The sequence below is a fragment of the Pleurodeles waltl genome, chromosome 5, assembly GCF_031143425.1.
Source record: "Pleurodeles waltl isolate 20211129_DDA chromosome 5, aPleWal1.hap1.20221129, whole genome shotgun sequence".
Taxonomy (NCBI): Eukaryota; Metazoa; Chordata; class Amphibia; order Caudata; family Salamandridae; genus Pleurodeles; species Pleurodeles waltl.
The window spans coordinates 839,370,022-839,389,139 of record NC_090444.1 but is presented as its reverse complement, the minus strand read 5'-3'; the positions used below and the strand labels follow the sequence as shown (position 1 = coordinate 839,389,139).

At 47.2% G+C, this 19,118-nt stretch overlaps 1 protein-coding gene across 7 annotated transcripts in view; it reads right to left on the bottom strand.

Moving 5' to 3' along the window:
- The window catches only part of VIT (vitrin), a 1,755,407-nt gene that overhangs the window by 396,357 nt on the left and 1,339,932 nt on the right, over positions 1-19,118 (bottom strand). The gene's annotated exons all lie outside the window — the stretch shown is intronic.

The window sequence follows — 19,118 nt, the reverse complement described above, 5'->3', positions numbered from 1 at the left end:
ACAATTGTATTTTGTATGTTTGCGCCGATTTTGCGTCAAAAAACGACACAAATGCGGCGTAAAAAAAGTATAAATACGGGCCTTTATTTTTATGACAATATGCCAAAAGTATCTCAATGAGTACCCTCAGTATGAGGATAAGATATATACACAAGATATATGTACACAAACCAAAATTATGCGGATAATAGCAAGAATAGCAATGCAAGCAGTGTAAAGTTACAGTAGATTGCAATAGGAGCACATAGGTATAGGGGCAACACAAACCATATACTCCAAAAGTGGAATACGAACCACGAATGGACCCAAACCTATGTGAGCTTGTAGAGGGTCGCTGGGACTGTAAGAAAACAGTGAGGGTTAGTAAAATAGCCCACCCTAAGACCCTCAAAGTTAGGTGTAAAGTGCACCTACTACCCCCAGAGAGCACAGAAGTCGTGATAGGGGGATTCTGCAAGAAGAACAAACACCAGCAATGCAACAACAGTGAATTTCCAGACCAGACAAGGGGACCAAGTCCAATAGTCGCGACAGTGTCGAGAGTGGGCAGGAGCCCAGGAAATGCCAGCTGAAGTTGCAAGGAAGCTACCACCTGTTGGAAGAAGCTTGGAGTTCCGCAAGAAAGAAGAGGACTAGGAACTTCTCCTTTGGAAGGAGGATGTAGCACGTTGCGATGAAGCTTGCAGAGGTGTTCCCATGCAGAAAGAACACAAACAAGCCTTGCTAGCTGCAAGGGTCGCAGTAGAGTTTTTTGGGTGCTACTGTGGCCCAGAAGGGACCAGGATGTTGCCACTTGGAGGAGGAGACAGAGGGGGCGCCCAGCAAGTCAGGGAGCCCTCACAGAAGCAGGCAGCACCCGCAGAAGTACCTGAAAAGGCACTTGGAAGAAAAGTGAACCGGAGTCCACCCGAAGTCACAAAAGTGAGTCCCCCGATGCCGGAGGACAACTCAGAAGGTTGTGCACTGCAGGTTACAGTGTCGGGGACCCAGGCTTGGCTGTGCATGAAGGAAATCCTGGAAGAGTGCACAGGAGCCGGAGCAGCTGCAAATCACGTGGTACCCAGCAATGCAGTCTAGCGTGGGGAGGCAAGGACATACCTCCACCAAACTTGGACTGATGAGTCACAGCACTGAGGGAGTCAATTTGACAGAGTTGCTGAGTTCCAGGGACCATGCTCGTTGTGCTGAGAGGGGACCCAGAGGACCAGTGATGCAATCTTTTGGTGCCTGCGGTTGCAGGGGGAAGATTCCGTCGACCCACGGGAGATTTCTTTAGAGCTCCTGGTGCAGAGAGGAGGCAGGCTACCCCCAGAGCATGCACCACCTGGAAACAGTCGAGAAAGCCGTCAGGATGAAGTGATATAAGGTTGCTATTAGTCGTCTTGCTACTTTGTTGCGGTTTTGCAGGCGATCTGAGCAGTCAGAGGTCGATCCTTTGGCAGAAGGTAAAGAGGGAGATGCAGAGGAACTCTGATGAGCTCTTGCATTCGTTATCTGGTGAGATCCCCAAAGCAGAGACCCTAAATAGCCAGAAAAGGAGGTTTGGCTACCTAGGAAGGAGGATTGGCTACCAAGAGAAGTAAGAGCCTATCAGAAGGAGCCTCTGACGTCACATGCTGGCACTGGCCACTCAGAGCAGTCCAGTTTGCCACAGACACCTCTGTTTCCAAGATGGCAGAGGTCTGGGACACACTGGAGAAGCTCTGGGCACCCCCCCTGGGAGGTGCAGGTCAGGGGAGTGGTCACTCCCTTTCCTTTGTCCAGTTTCGCACCAGAGCAGGGCTGTGGGACCCCTGAACCGGTATAGACTGGCTTATGCAGAGATGGGCACCACCTGTGCCTATCAAAGCATTTTCAGAGGCTGGGGGAGGCTACTCCTCCCCAGCCCTCACAACTATTTCCTAAGGGAGAGGGTGTTACACCCTCTCTTAGAGGAAGTCCTTTGTTCTGCCTTCCTGGGACAGGGCTGCCTGGAAACCAGGGGGTCGGAAACCTGTCTGAGGGGTTGGCAGCAGCAGCAGCTGCAGTGGAGACCCCGGAAAGGCAGTTTCGCAGTACCCGAGTTCTGTGCTGGAGACCCGGGGGATCATGGAATTGTCCACCCAATGCCAGAATGGCATTGGGGTGACAATTCTATGATCTTAGACATGTTACATGGCCATGTTCGGAGTTACCATTGTGACACTGTACATAGGTAGGGACCCATGTACAGTGCACGCGTGTAATGGTGTCCCCGCACTCACAAAGTCCGGGGAATTTGCCTTGGACGATGTGGGGGCCCCTTGGCTAGTGCCAGGGTGCCCACACACTAAGTAACTTTGCACCCAACCTTCACTAGGTGAAGGTTAGACATATAGGTGACTTATAAGTTACTTAAGTGCAGTGGTAAATGGCTGTGAAATAATGTGGACGTTATTTCACTCAGGCCTCTGTAAGAATTGTCAGAGCTCCCTATGGGTGGCAAAAGAAATGCTGCAGCTCATAGGGATCTCCTGGAACCCCAATACCCTGGGTACCTCAGTACCATATACTAGGGAATTATATGGGTGTACCAGTATGCCAATGTGAATTGGTGAAATTGGTCACTAGCCTGTTAGTGACAATTTGGAAAGAAATGAGAGAGCATAACCACTGAGGTTCTGGATAGCAGAGCCTCAGTGAGACAGTTAGGCATCACACAGGGAACACATACATATAGGCTAAAACTTATGAGCACTGGGGTCCTGACTAGCAGGGTCACAGTGACACATAACAAACATACTGAAAACATAGGGTTTTTACTATGAGCACTGGGCCTGGCTAGCAGGATCCCAGTGAGACAGTGAAAACACCCTGACATACACTCACAAACAGGCTAAAAGTGGGGGTAACAAGGCTAGAAAGAGGCTACTTTCTCACAGCTACATATACACTACATCCAGCGGTTGCTCAGTTGGCGGTGGCTGCAGTTCGTCATTTAGATACAGAATTAACGGCTACATATAGACGTTTAGTGACAAATTTAGAAAGCAGAGAGAGCATAATCACTGAGGTTCTGGTTAGCAGAGCCTCAGTGAGACAGTTAGGCATCACACAGGGAACACATACAGGGCACATACTTATGAGCACTGAGGCCCTGCCTGGCTGGGTCCCAGTGACACATAGACTAAAACAACATATATACAGTGAAATATGGGGGTAACATGCCAGGCAAGATGGTACTTTCCTACATTAAGTTTCTGCCACTTTTGAGTCATAAAATGATGCAAATGTGGCGCTAAAAAAGTATAAATATGGGCCTTAGTGTGCCATCAGAGCAAGTGGTTCTGAGGCCAATGCTAGTTCAGACTGAGCCGACTCCAACATTGTTGCCTCAGGCACAGCCACTGGGTTTGACAAAATTCACACCAATGACAGGGACACAGTCAGATGTGACACCAGTGATGAACCAGAACATGGGAGTAGCCCTTCCACAAAATGCGAGAGTCAGAGCAATATCAGATGCATTATCGCTGCCGATTACGGTTGGTCCATCGGTACCATTATTTGCACAGGATCGCAGGAGAATAGGGTGAAATGTCACAAAGCCTCGTAAGGAGAGGATTGAGAGATCATGTGCAGGTGATATCATCTATGGGTCAGACCTTTGATGGATCTTGACCATTATTGGATCTTAGTCCACTTGTTGCACTTCCTGATGCAGTAAATGGTCTGAGTGCAAGTCAGAGCTTCAAGCTTTTGATGCCGCAGACTACAGGTGCAGTGGTACAGCAGGTGCTAATGCCGAATGCAAGTAATATCTTGTTGCAGGGATTGACAGCACAGCAGTTAAATGAGTGGTTGGATAGTTTGAATAGTCCTCAAAATGCGTCCAAGGGTGAAGAGCAGATAAATTGTGTGAGGTTGGCTACTGAAATAACCAAACTAGTTGAGGGAACAATGGGACTGAATAGGTTAGAATCCTATACAGAAGAAGAGCTGAGGTACTTGTATCCGAGAATTACAAGAGAAGTGGGCAAGCTACATCAGAAATTGACAGATCTAGCAGACAAACATGACATAGAGATTGAGAGAACAAAACACTTGAAAAGGAGTTACAGGTTAGATTTCGAGGCAAAGGATTTTGAACACATGAGGTCAGCAGGGATGAAAGCGCATCTTAAAGAGTTATTGCAGAGTGCTCAGATTTGGGGAGCATTAAAAAAGTGGGAAGGCAGATGGGTGAAGAAGAAGGAATAACGGAAATGAGATTCACAAGAAGGGTCTGAAAGTGTTCAGAAAGAAAAGGATCCAGTAAAACTTTTACAGATGAAGGAAATTCCAGGAGGGCATTTTGTTCATGTCCCATGACACAGGAGTGATATTTTGTAATTTACAACTGATTATCCAAAACTGAGAGAGAAACCGGTTTAGTGGTACCAGCAGATAGATTTGTGAAGCTTTCTATATGTCTATGGGAAGACTTGAATAATTTGTTGGAAATAGTGGTTCCAGCTGACTTGTGGGTTAAATGTAAGAGAGCAGTGGATTGGCCAACGAGTGAACCAGAAAGGGGTAGGGTTACAGGTGCACCATCACCTGAAGCAATGAAACATTATTATAAGGTGATTGAGTTCCTGAAGATGAGAATTTCGCCTAAAGATATTGACTGGCAGAGGATTGACAGGACAGTGTAGGAGGTGAAAGAGTCAATACATACCTACTATGAGAGATTGTTGAAAGCGTTCAAGGAGTACAGTGGTAAAGAAGCAATAGAACCGAAAGACATGTTGCATTTTGTGTTTAGGTTCGTCGAAAGATTGAGACCTAAAATAGGGCAAATGATTAAGATCCATTTGATCTGTTGGCAAGTGAAATCGATTAAAGCGGTGTTGCAGTATGCTTAATACTGTAGTGATGAGATTGAATTGAAGCAGGAAAAAGTTGAAGGAGAAAGCGATGGTGATGCAAATTAAGGCAGCTCAGACAGGAGTGCAAGAAGCTTTAGTGCAACAGATACCGCAGCAGCAGGTAACTGTCATGTTCCAACCTCAGATGAGAGGTAGAGGTCGTGGAGTCAATATGACTCGTGGTTTGGATTTGAGTACTGTAGTGGTCCAGAATGATGTGCAAGGGATGAAAAAGATGTTACTGTGTCATCTGTGCAGAAACGTGGGACACTGGAAGCAGGAGTGTCCGTTGATGGTGCAGGATGGTGTTGTTCAGCAAAGTGGTGATATCAATACATTTCAAACTGTGAAAGTCCCTAGAATGAGAGGACTTAATCCAAATGTTCATAATCAAGTACAGAATTTTCAACCCATGCAGCAGGTGCAAGTGCTGCGTGCACAATTGACACAGTTGCAACCGATGCACCAGTAGGTTCCTATGGTGCCTAAACAGCAAATGCAGATACCATATCCAACGCAGTGATCTGGTACCGGAAACAGAGACGCACTGCGCACCGCACCGCGGCGCGCCGCACCAGTACACCAGGCACCAGGAGCGGCAGACGAGGAGACGCCCAGCGGAGCCGCAGCACTCCGTGGAGGAAGGTCAGAGACCCCGCGGTTCGCACTGTGCCTCGAGGGGCTCCTGTAGCCCTAACTGCAGTAGCAACCCCGCAGACTCCCGCGGAAGCGGCCCGACTGGGTGCGGCTTGCGGGGAGCGGGGCCCTGCCACCAACAGCCTCTCCCTTGCACGCCTGCATCCCTGCCGTCCTCCAGAGGCCCAGAGGTCTAGAGTGTGACCCCAGAGTCCAGAGTGTGGCCCCAGTCCAAGGCAGCCCCTTGTGCACTTGGCCCCTGGTCCCTGGGGCCGCAGAGCATCACCGCACAGCCCAGCACAGCCCTGCTCAGCCCTGCCTTCGGAGCAGGTCGCATGTTGCAGGTCGCAGCCCGCGGGGAGAAGCAGGGGTAGGGAGAGGCCTCTTGTGGCCCCTCGTGGTCCCCGCCAGTGCCAGGAAAAGGGAAAGAGCCTGAAGGGCCGGGAGCAGGGCGCAGCGCAGCCAGGACAGTGCTGCTGCTCTCCCCCACATACCTCTCCGTCCTGTCTGTCGGCGCATTTACACACCGACCCACTGCCTGGCCATAGTTCCAGGCAGCGTGCTCGTGCCCCTCCACGGTCTCCACTACTCACTGAGTGACTGGCGCTCACAGACGTGGAGGAGAGGGGACGCTCAGCAACGTAAGCCGGCACAGCCAAAGCACACAGTGTACCAAAGAGACAGAGACAGCGACGGGAGGAGCCAGGGGCCAGGAGCTCGCTACATGCGGAGTCTCAAGACCACCCTGCACACCAACCTCCATAGTGACCTGTGACCCAGAGGGCAATGCACAAAAGGAAATACAATACTCATCGACAAGGACAAGGAATGGGGGATTGCCAGACCCCCAACCAAAACGCCCGGGAGGGCGCGCTGCCAACCCGTCAGCCGTCAGCCGAAAGGGAGCCCGAGGAGGAGGAGCCGCTGTCAGAACAGGCGCTTGCACAGGCCAGTCAGGCCCAACTTGAAGGAAGGGACTCCATAGTCCACTTCCTACGCAGAAAGGCAACAGGGAGCCCAAAATGGGGAAGAAAGGAGGTAAGGTTGCATGCAGCAGAGGAGGAAGCCGACAGCCGGACCAGCACAGAGTAACAAATTCCTGCATAAGGCATGAGCTTGCAAGACATATCCACAGACACAGACAGTCCCACAGAAGGGATCAGAGCCCACAGATCCCTTTCATGTCCAGCTCTGCTAACAACTGGCCACCACGACTCAGCAGACTATGACGACTTTGACGCCTCCCTGTCACAAGCTTGCGCTGCACCACTGCCACTCATGACCAGTGTCTTTCCCACCATAGCAGACACTGCCTTTCAGTGTTTCGATTCCGCTGTGTATTGCCTCCCTCCAGTGGTCTCTCCACAAGCATTATTGTACAAAGACCTATTTGTTATAGCAGACACGGCCAACCAGCATGCCAAAAAATTAGAGGAACACAAACCAGCAATGAACAATGTCACCACAATTGCACAAGTAATTGGCGGATTTGAGTAGTCCCCAGTGCAAGTGGTACAAGCAGAGCAGATGGAGACAGTCAACCTCCCAGAGCTCTCAGCTTGTGGCAAATCAACAATTTTGCCAATCGCCAAAGGGAGGTCTAGCATTACAGACCAGGAGCTAGGGGCACTATCCAGGGCAGCTCCTCAATAACCTAGAGGAGCAGATTAACAGAACTCTCTCTCTTACTACAACAGTAACAGCAGTGACAGCAACAGCAACAAACAAAACACTATGAAAAGGACGACGATGGAGATGGCCTATCAGTTATCACAACTCATGAGTGCCCCACAAATGCACATGAGCTGGCGGCCATCAGAGCCTCCCAGGACATCATGGCCAGGGCACTCATATGTCAGTCAAACAAGATGGAGCTCCAACTAGACCTATTTCAGTAGCTGGCCACATATCTGCTGGATGTCAGAACAAAAGTAACAAACATCGAGAAGCTCCTTGCTACTACAACGAAGGGATCTCAATGTCCATCCTCTCCGATCCTTGAAAAGTTATGTGACCTACCGATTATTCTGCGAGAATTAGTGGAAACAGTCAAGCCAACACCAAGCACCGACAAGGCTACAAAATCCACCTTGCCCCTCCAAAGGGGTTATCTCGCCCAAACAGCTCACATCCAAGGCCAAAAGATCACCTTAGCGAGAACAAACACAATTAGCCCACCATTTCAAGACCTTGGGGTGGATGGTCTCCCCTTGGGCGCCATACTCAGCCCAGGGGAACAATTGACAATCACTGCCAAAGATGTGATTACAACTCTCGGCGAACCCACGATATCATGCACCCACCCCATCAAGTCCACTCAAGAGCCATCCACAACCCTCACAAAGAGAGCAAGAAAGAAATTAAAAAAACAAGCCAGGAAGCACAGGACCTAAGTCAGATCAGCCAAAGGGCCCAAAATAAGCAACGTCTCAGAAGCAACAGAAACCAAGGGCAGTGTGAAGTACTTCCCAATGTTTCAGGGACACACCTCACCTATAGCCCAGCAACAAGAACACGAGGCGGAACTGGTGATGGCCATCCAACACGGGGAAGGGAAAGTCTCATCTCCCTCTTCGCGGTCTTCTCCCCAGGCTCAATTACAAAATCAAACAGTAGCGCAAATAACGCGGACCTCCGGGGGCCTCAACGCAGGTGAAACAATCGAGTCGGGCGTGACCTCAGCTAACAGGAATAGCGGCCCACTCGCTTTATCCACCAGCCAAGGGGCCCAGCTCTCCTTTAAGGATCAAAAGACTCTACATGCAAGGCCCCCGCTACCATTTTCGACAAAGCTTACAATACATTGTACCCCCACGGAAGGGGCAAGAGAGAATACCAGGTCATATAACACACAGACCAATTACGAAGAGCAGCAAATGGCCACAAGGAGGGCACAACCATTTCAACCCACAGAAACAGCTCAAATTACTGCCTCAGTGGTAAACTCAATTCACTATGCCCCCAACAGGAGAAGTCCCACCCACTCGGCCAGCTCGGAAGCACTGCTAGTGGGCCAAGCTACATTAGACCCTGTGGAGCAGGATTCTTTGGACCTCATGTTTATTCCACATTTTATCTCAAAAGGACTCATAGATACTCTAAACAGAGGGAACTTATTGCATCTATTTACTCAAATGCCTTCTCTCAGGCATATTACCTCAGAAGATATGGAATGGGTAAGGTTTGTGCCCCGGTACTGAATGGAAAAAACAAGATCACTAAAACATCTTGGAAAACGGCAGGACAGAGGACCGCAGTGTGGGAAGCAAGGGAGCGGTTCGCAGACTGGGGCATCGAACTACACATCCCCTCGCCTGATAAGTATCCACATATCCTCTTAAACACTGCTTCCTCACTAGAGCGGAAATCGGTCTTTAAAGGCTCATGTGGGGGGCAGAATCATGCGATTAACACAACTGTGGTGCCACAGACCATTACCATAGTCTGCGCTCAAAACAGAAGAGAAGTTCACACGGTTACCCAAACACGTCCACAAAGCAAGCAGAGGGATCAGGAGGATCCAAGGTATTGGCCCTAGCACCATGGGGTTTACAGAGCACCACCCCACACAAGCACAGAAAACTCTGTCATTTCTGTCATGGAATGTGGCTGGCATCAGGAGCATCTGCAGATCCGGCGCCGCTTTGTTCTATCTAAACTCCAAAATACATTGTTTGCATGCAAGAAACCTGGGAATGTGCTCCTTCTCTATTGCCAGGCTATTACGAAATCTTCCAGCCAGCCACGCACCCCAGCATTTTTGGTCGACCATCTGGCGGACTATCCATCTTCATAAAACACACGGTTCGCCTGGCAACCACTGAGCTCAACATCGAGAGCAAAATGGCCCAAGCAATAACAATTAGTGGTGTGACCATTGACCAGCAAAATGTGGATCACATATTAATCAACTGCTACGTACATGCGCCAAGCAAATTTAAAGCAGAATTAATTCTTGAACTCCTGAAAAGCTTGGAAATGGTCATTTTCAGACACCCCGGTCACAAAATAATTATGATGGGTGATTTTAACATACAGGGGCTTGATGCAAACACAGAGGAAGCCCCTTTGGACAGAGGCCGTCAGCTACTCGAAAATTTCTTCACAACCTTTAGTCTATTGTCAGCCGACAGGAGCTAAGGGATAATCGGATTGGGTGTCTCCTTCCTCCATCATTTCAGGGTGGCTCCACCATCGATTACATCTACCTATCAGAAAAGCTCAAGCAGAGCGTCAGCCACTTTCAAATTACTGAGAGGGTGGAGAGCGACCACAATCCACTGAAATGTACAATTGAACTTCAAGCTCAAGCAGCTGAACAGCAGATGGTTCAAATTACTGAGAGGGTGGAGAGCGACCACAATCCACTGAAATGTACAATTGAACTTCAAGCTCAAGCAGCTGAACAGCAGATGGTGGTAAGGGTTTCAACGGGCACAGAGCAAGTTCATCTGGTGAAAAGAATAAAACGGAGACCTGAAGATGCATCCAAAATAACCCTATGGCTAAGTGCCCAGCCCCAGGCACCAACCACATCTCCAGAATGGTGGATAAAGGTGGTGGACGATCTGCACAAGCTGCTGCTGTGCAATTTGGGGCACACTCATGCCACCCTCCCGGCCCAAGGAGGCACAATAACACACATGGACAACACTTTGCTCGGAAAAAGGCGGGAACTCTGCAGAGCCCTACGTAGACATAAGCAAAAGCCCAAACCAGATACACCGGTGCAGGTATCAAACAGCAGAACTTCCCTCAAGAAACTGGTATGGAAGCACAAGGGGGAAAAAGACAGGAAGGAATAGGATACCCTATTCCAGCTTCTCAAAGACCCCAATCACACCCGCTTCTGGGACTATGTAAACAAACTACGAAATAACCATAAGTCAAGAGAGAACTGGGTATCAGAGCATGCATGGGTTTTGCATGTAACCACCCTACACACGAACGCGACTCATCTTCAGGTTTTGCCAGCAACAGTTGGGATAGTGTTCAGTACCCGCTGACCCCCAAAAGCGACAATCTCTCGCCGACAGCAGTAACCACCTTTTCTAAGAGCATGACTGAGAACATCATAAAAAGGACTAGGAAGGACGGGGCGCCGGGAACCAATGGTATACCTGCTACGTTGTTTAAATATGCCCCATCGGCCTGGGCAGAGAAGCTATTATAATTAATAATGCTTATTCCCTAACCACAGTCCCAGAGTCCTGGAGAGGTTCTATACTTTTTCCAGTCTACAAAAAGGGGGACCGCTCCCTACCAACAAACTACCGACTAAATGCCCTCCTGGATGTGGATGCCAAAATGTATGCCCAACTACTGCTGGATCAGCTGGAAGCCTGGGTAGAAGAGCGCCAAATCCAGCCATTCTTTCAATCTGGTTTCAGAGCGAGGGCCTCAACAGTGGACAACATCGTGGTACTTGGATAGTTACAGCATCAGGCAGTCAACTAAGGTCGCCAGCCGCTATTTTGCTGTTTTGTTGATTACAGTGCGGCTTTCGACAAGGTCGATCATAATACCCTGTGGAAAAAGTTATCACTCTGGGGCATTCCGGCACACCTCCTAAAAGCCATCACCTCACTCTATTCAGGTACCTGGGTCCGGGTCTGTACCGGGCTCGCATCACTATCACGGAAAATAGAAACAAACAGAGGCCTAAAGCAGGGTTGTGTCCTGGCCCTGCTACTGTTCAACCTGTATACTGCAGATTTAGGGAAATACTTGAAAGGTAGCTTTTTGGGTCTACCGAAGTTAGGCCCCACAAGACTCCAAATCATCCAGTATGCGGACGACATCGTGATAATGGACCGTACGAAAACTGGCTTACAGCGATCTCTAAATGCCCTGAATAACTTTAACAAGGACAATCAGCTGCAGATCAATCATGAAAATACCAAAGTCCTAATATTCGGAAGGTACAAGCATAAAAAACTCACAACGTGGCAATTGGGCAGTTACATTATCCGCACAGCCAGGAAATACAACTATTTGGGGTTGTGATTCACAGAAAAAACACGACAGGGGCACAGAAAAACACAATCAGACAGAAAGCTGCTGTCATCTCATACAAGCTTGCCAAACTGAATAAGCAACTCAGAAGCGCCTCGGCTGCACCAATTCTGAGAGTAACAAAGGCGACCTTACTACCTGCTCTGCAATATGGTCACCTGGCATTCCCGGGGTCCCTGGAATCTACTATAGAACAGGCCCATTGCAGGGCATGCTTACAAATCTTACAACAACCAAAGTACGCACGTCGCACCAGACTAAGATTGGAAAAGGGCCTAAAATCACAACTAATAGACTGCCAAGCGGGAACCTTAAAATATTACATTAGCCTCAGGAAGGCCAACTTGCTCACACTAAAACCATACCTGAGAACGATATTCGCGACCCCTGGCAACTCATGGCACATCCAATAAAGTAAGGCACTGAAGACCTTCGAAACGGGCGAATCCATCCAGCTATCAGACACATGGACTTATGCTGCTTGTAAAACATTAATTAACAAAAGAGCAAAGGAACTATCCTGCGAGTCCGACTTAGCGTTAGTCAAATCACCCATAACGGTGCCTGTGCTAAATGACTCCTATTTGGTTGGAGCCCCTCAACCATACCTCCTAGTAGCAATAAATGCAAGTATTCAGCGCCAAATCCTCTACATGAGAACATTAGCCCTCCCAACTAAGGATTTTAGGGCCAGATGTACCAAAGGATTTTACCCATTCTGTGTCTATGGGAAAAAGCTTTCGTACATCTGGCCCTTAATCCTTCCTGGCCCACACACAAGAAAAAAAGCACCTGTAGACTCTGCTCATACCCACTAGAAACCTAGCTACACCTGCTGTGCTGCTGTCCTGGACTAGCCGCCGAAAGAAGACAACTAATAGTACCATTGGCATTGGCTCTGGGAGCTCAGTCCTGTAGGGAGGTATCTAACATTTGCTTTTCACACTCTGCTCCCTGGGCTTTGGCAAGCTGTGCAAAATATATGACAGCACTCAGTAGGGCACTTGCCCAGGTAACGGAGTAGCCAGCAGAGCACATAACTTTTAGGGGGTTATTACAACTTTGGAGGAGGTGTTAATCCGTCCTAAAAGTGACAGTAAAGTGACAAGGTCCATTATATCCTATGGAACTCGTAATAGGGCTGGTGGTATATCCGTCACTTTACCGTCACTTTTGGGACGGATTAACACCTCCTCCAAAGTTGTAATAACCCCCTTAGGGGGTCATTACGACATTGGCGGGTGGCATCAGCCGCCCGCCAAGATCTGATCGCCATGCGGCCACCAATGCGGCCGCACCCCCGCCGCGGCCATTTGGAGATCCCCGCTGGGCCGGCGGGCGGAAACCTGGTTTCCGCCCGCTGGCCCAGAGGGGATCACGGCTGCAACAGAGGAGCCGGCTCCAAATGGAGCCGGCGGTGTTGCGGCCGTGCGACGGGTGCAGTTACACCCGTCGCGCTTTTCACTGTCTGCTGTGCAGACAGTGAAAAGCCGCATGGGGCCCTCTCAGGGGGCCCCTGCACTGCCCATGCCAGTGGCATGGGCAGTGCAGGGGCCCCCAGGGGCCCCACTACTCCCCGTATCGCCAGCCTTTTCCTGGTGGTTCAGACCGCCAGAAAAAGGCTGGCGGTCGGGGACTCGTAATCCCCTGGGCAGCGCTGCCCTGGCGGATTACATCCGCCGGGGCCATTGTGGCGGTAAACCGCTGGCCCCAGCGGTGCGACCGCGGCGCTACCGCCGCGGTCAAAATATGCTGGGAGGCACTACCAGCCTGTTGGCGGTGCTCCCGTCGTTTTGGGCCTGCGGTTATAATACCGCCAGGGTCATAATGACCACCTTAGTCTTTTATTTCTTTCACCGTTTCAAGCCTAATTGTTTTAAAATGTTCCTGATTCACATGGGCTTTTTTTTTGTTTTCTTTTCTTTTACTAGTATTTGTTATGGTTTTAATTAACTGATCAATAAATTGACAACGACAATGACAATGATACCTCAAGCCCTGGAGGAACAGAAACAGATGATGCTTACTCAGCAGGTCACAGGTCAGAGAAAAGACAGAAGTAATGACACAGTGCACCAATTCCCATTACAGAGTGAGAATGAAATAAATTATGATTGGATGAGTATTAGTTCGGATGAAGAGCCAGGTATGCTTGCAGCGTCCTTAGAGGTAGATCAGAGAGGACCTTTTGTGAAGGGAAAGGTGATGGGACACAGAGTCTCATTTCTAGTGAACACGAGAGCTATACTCTCTACAGTGAGAAGTGCAGAAGTTCTGAACTTACCTCTTCAGGTAGAACAGTCCAGGTTGTGGGGGTAGCAAACAGACAATTGACAAATCCGACCACAGATCCAGTACAGGTTGAGATTGGCAACTTCCGGGGACTTCATAAGTTTGTAGTTTGCAACTCCATTCCAGTATCTCTATTGGGAAGGGACTTGTTGTGCAAGACCAAACGTTCCATTAGTTGTTCGAATGCAGGAATAGAGGTTCAGACTAATAGTGATGAAGAGGAAGAACAGGCACCTGAAACTGAGAAGGAAAATATTAACGAAGAGTACCCGCTGATTGAGTTTTTCCCGATGTTTACTGTGAAAGAATTGCATGCAGACTTGCACTGAACAGTACAAGAGAATGTGTGGGACCTGACAGGTAAAGAAGTGGGCTTGATCAAGGGAGTGGAACCAATTACGATTACTCTGAAACCGAATGTAGTGTTTCCGCAGTTTCCACAGTATATCATGGCACAAGATGTTCTGATGAAAGTGGTGCAGATAATTGTAGATTTTCTGAAACAAGGGGTTTTAAAAAAGGTGTTGAGCATTCCATGTAATTCACTGATGATGAGCTTGAAGAAGCCATGTGGGAAAGTGTGCATTGTGCAGGATTTGCGAAAAGTGAATGACATGGTGGTCAAATGCTGTCCTGTAGTGCCAAACCCAGCAGTGATACTGTTTCAGATTCCATGCGACGCAGAGTGGTTCACAGTGGTTGACTTGTCACAAGCCTTCTTTTCTGTGCCTCTTCATGAGGATAGTCAGTTTCTTTTTAGTTTCAAATTCCTAGACAGAGTCTACAGCTGGTGCAGACTTCCACAAGGGTACACAGAATAACCATCTCTGTTCAATCATATCTTGAAAAAGAACTTGGAGTCATTGGAACTACCCTACCAATCGACTCTAGTGCATTACACTGTTGATTTGTTAATTGCATCCAGGACAAGGGACGAGTGTAAGTACGACTCGATTGCCCAGTCGAATCATTTGTGAAAGTTTGGACATAAAGTGTTACCTTTGAAATTGCAGTACTGTCAGAAGTCAGTGAAATACTTGGGACACCAGATTGAGAAAGGGTCGAGGAGAATCTCCAGAGAGAAGATTACAATTATACTGCAGAGAACTCCTCCGACTTCACAGAGAGATGTCAGAATTTTTTTCTGGGAATGGTAGGTTATTGTCGTCAGTGGATTCCAAATTTTGCTGAGATTGCCAAACCATTGCAGCAACTGACACATAAGGACTTTACTGACCCCATTACGCTAGATGAAGATCAGCTGAAAGCGCTTGCTGAGTTGAGAGAGAGTTTGTGCAGAGCTCCAGCGTTGGGAATGCCTGATTACACAAAGCCATTCACATTGTTATGTCATGAACGTGATGCTTGTTCTTTGTCAGTCTTGACGCAGGTCCATGGAGGTGCTTATCGCCCAGTAGCCTATTTTTCAGCTACCTTGGACCCAGTCACAGCAGCTTTACCAGGTTGTCTGTGTGCAGTTGCCGCAGTTGGTCAAAGCCTTTCTCAATGTAAGGGAGGAGTGATGGGATACCCTTTTAGGGTAATGGTACCTCACTCTGTTGAGATTTTACTGACAAGGACGAAAACGCAGTATTTGACTGGTGCAAGACTGACTAGGTATGAGACGAGCATACTAGGTGCTCCAAGTGTAACAATGAAAAGATATACAGTTTGAACCCGGCAACATTACTTCCAAGTGATACTGTTGAAATTAAAAAGGAGGAAGACATTGAGCATGATTGTCTTGAGGTAACTGAACTGTGTACAAACCCAAGGCCTGATATCAGAGATAACCGATTGGAAGAAAATGATCAAATTGTCTTTGTTGATGGTTCATGTCTCAGAGATGGTACAGGGACATTGAGAGCAGGATATGCTGTATGCACAATCACAGGTACATTAGAAGCTTCCTGGCCTTGAGGTATATATTCTGCACAAGTGGCAGAATTGGTAGCTCTTACTAGAGCGTGACAAGTTTCTGTGAGACTGAGAGTCAAAATCTATACTGACAGACAGTATGGATTTGGAATTGTTCATGATTTTGGTCAATTGTGGTAGCAAAGAGGTTTCCTGACCTCTACGGGTACACCAGTGAGAAATGGCGACAAGATAAAAGAGATGTTGTATGCAATACAGTTACTTGAAGAAATTGCAGTGGTGAAATGCAGTGCACATCAAAAGGCACAGGATTACATCTCACTAGGAAATGGATATGCGGATCAAGTCGCAAGGTTTTGCACATTGAACTGTCTATCATTTCAAAGAAAAGTGGGAATTGATGTCAGAAGAAGATGACACACATACAAGTTTTGCACTGAAAGTGATTGATACTGTGGAAGAATTGAAAATATTGCAAAGTAATGTTGACAAAGAAGAGAAATGTCTCTGGTCCAAATTGAAATGTGTCCAACGTCCTGATGAGATTTGGGTTTCAGAGGAGGGTCAGATGGTCCTGTCCAATAGTTTACTGTCACAAATGGCCAGGTATTATCATGGCCAGGCTCACAATGGGAGGGATGCCATGGTTCGTTTGTTCATAATAGACTGGTTCAATCCCAAGTTCAGGCAGGCAGCAGAGGCAGTATGTCATCGCTGTATAATTTGTCAGCAGCTAAACGTGGGAAAAGGGACATCGGTGAACTTGAGCCACATTGGAAATGCAGGAGGTCCATTCAGCAGAATGCAATTGGATTTCATTGAGATGCCTGTGTATGAGGGTTTGAAGTACGTGTTGGTGATTGTGTGTGTTTTTAGTCACTGGATTGAAGCATACCCTACAAGAAGGAATAACAGTCTCACAGTAGCAAAGTTGTTGCTTAGGGAGTTTATACTACGTTTCGGGTTTCCAATCGCTTTAGAATCAGATAGGGGAACTCACTTCAATAACAAAATGATTAAACTCTTATGTGCAGCACTAAACATCGAGCAAAGGTTGCATTGTAGCTATTGCCCTGAAGCATCAGGACTGGTGGAACGGATGAATGCTACCTTGAAATCAAGAATTGCAAAGATGTGTGCAGCTACGAATCTGAAATGGCCAGATGCATTGCCTTTGGTGTTGATGTCAATGAGAAAAACACCTGACAGGAAGACGGGGCTGTCGCCCCACAATATCCTCATGGGCAGAGCAATGAGGTTACCAGCAGTTCCAGCCAATGCACTTGTAAACATTACAAATGATATTGTGTTGGATTACTGCAAGGGTCTGGCTGAAGTGGTTTGCTCTTTCTCTCAGCAGGTGCAGGCCACCACCCTGCCACCCATCCACGATCCAAGGCACAATCTGAGAGCCGATGACTGGTTTGTTGTCAGAAAGCATGTTAGCAAGACCTGTTTGGAGCCGCGTTGGAGGGGTACTTATCAGGTGGTGTTAACAACTACGACAGCTGTGAAGTGTGCAGGACTCCCGAACTGGATACACGCGAACCACACAAAGAGAGTGATATGATCACCGGATCATGAAGAAGCATTGTTGAAAGCACCAACAACAGCGAAACAGGTCGGCACACCTGAGCCAGAAAAAGAGCCAATAGAGCCTGAAGTTGAACCAGAGCCTGTGGAAAATGGTTCTATCACCCCTGTAAGAGACGATAGTGAAGAATTACAGGAGGGTGCGGAAAAAACAGTCTAGAAGGATACATCAGGAGAGCCTAGCTCAGCAGAGGTTCTCTCAGAAGCAGACGGCGCTAAAAAGCAGACAGAGCAAGTGCCAGACCAAGAGGGGGAAAGAGTTGAGACAGATCAAAGTCAAGGTGATCTGACTCCTCCTGAGCCCGTTGCAGGTCCATCAAGAGAAAACACCATAGAGAAAGAGAAAAGTCCAATCTTGAGAAGAATATTAACTGAAGGATCAAGAAAAGGAGATAATTGGCCTGAATTGCAGATTGGGAAGAAAAAGGAATTGGTCATAAATGAAACAATAGAGGAAGAAGTAGATACTATGAGAAAAGAATAATGAGTCAAGGAGAATTGAGTGGTGATCGAAAGTTGAAAAGAAAGAGAATAGCAAGTCAACGTTACACAGGTCCAGAATGGGTGTATGCAACTTCCAATGAATGGCAACATGAGTTTATGACTTTTTGTTTTGATAGAGAAGTTCCGAGTCAGTACTTTGATGTAACCTGAAGGTGAGCAAGAAGCTGATTTGTTGAGCTAATCTGAAAACCTAAGAAAAAAGACTGTTTTGAAAATAAAACCGAAAGCGACATTGATAACCTGATTGAAACTGAAAACCGGATGTGACAAGCTGCTAATTGATTTGACAAGGAAAAGTGTTCCTGGAAGTACTTGCATGACTATACTAATGCACAAGGAGAGCTTTCTTCTACTGTTTTCTATCGCTTGTTGAGTGAGTATGTCAAAAAATGGATGCGAGGAATTGTCTTGTGTGTACACAAATTCCTTCATCAGAAGAGGAAGGAATTACGTACCATTGTCTTCTGCTAACCTATGGAATAAGCTGTAGTTTGCTACTAACAAGGTTCTATAACCAAAAGTATCTACAGTACTTTTATTCCAACCACAATGTTGTATTCTCATTTGTTCCTATTATTAGATACCTGAGTAAGATAGCTAGAAAGCAGATACAATACTAGTTAGAGAATTCTTTGAGCCTACATTAACATTTGGGACAGCCAATGTGCATCATAACACCCTAATGTGCTTGCTTATACGTTTAGAGAAAAGCTTCATAGGGCATACTGATGATAGGAGAAAAGCAATAAAAGAGAGATTAGAAAAGGGTTTAGAGAAGAGGACTTACAAGAATGATTATGCTTACACTGCTATTAAAACGCAATGGAAATTAGCATTAGATGCATTACACATAGGGAAGCTTTGTATATATAGGCCAAAATCACGCACTGACACTTTATTTGTGGGAACGAGTGAATGTAGGTATGTGTTTCTTTTTCAGAGTAAATTGACTTTTATGTTGAATGGTCAGGACCCTGCGATACCTGGGATTTATTTTATCTGTGGACTAAGGGCAAGATGTATCAAAGCTTTTTGCATTCGCAAACGATGCGAATGGCCATTTGCGAATGCAAAAATGCCTTTCAGTATGTATGAAAGGCATTGGCTATGCAATTTTAAGGAATCGCTAAAACAGCAATTGCTTAAATTAAAATTGCGACCCCGTTTAGAGAATCGCAAATTGCGATTCTCTAAAAAAGAAATCCCAAATAAGGAATCCTTTTTTGCGATTTCTAAAGCACATGTATCAAGCTTTTTCTTAATGCGAATTGGGCATTAAGGAATCGCAATTACCACCAAATACAATTTGGTGGTAACCATGTGCAAATTTAA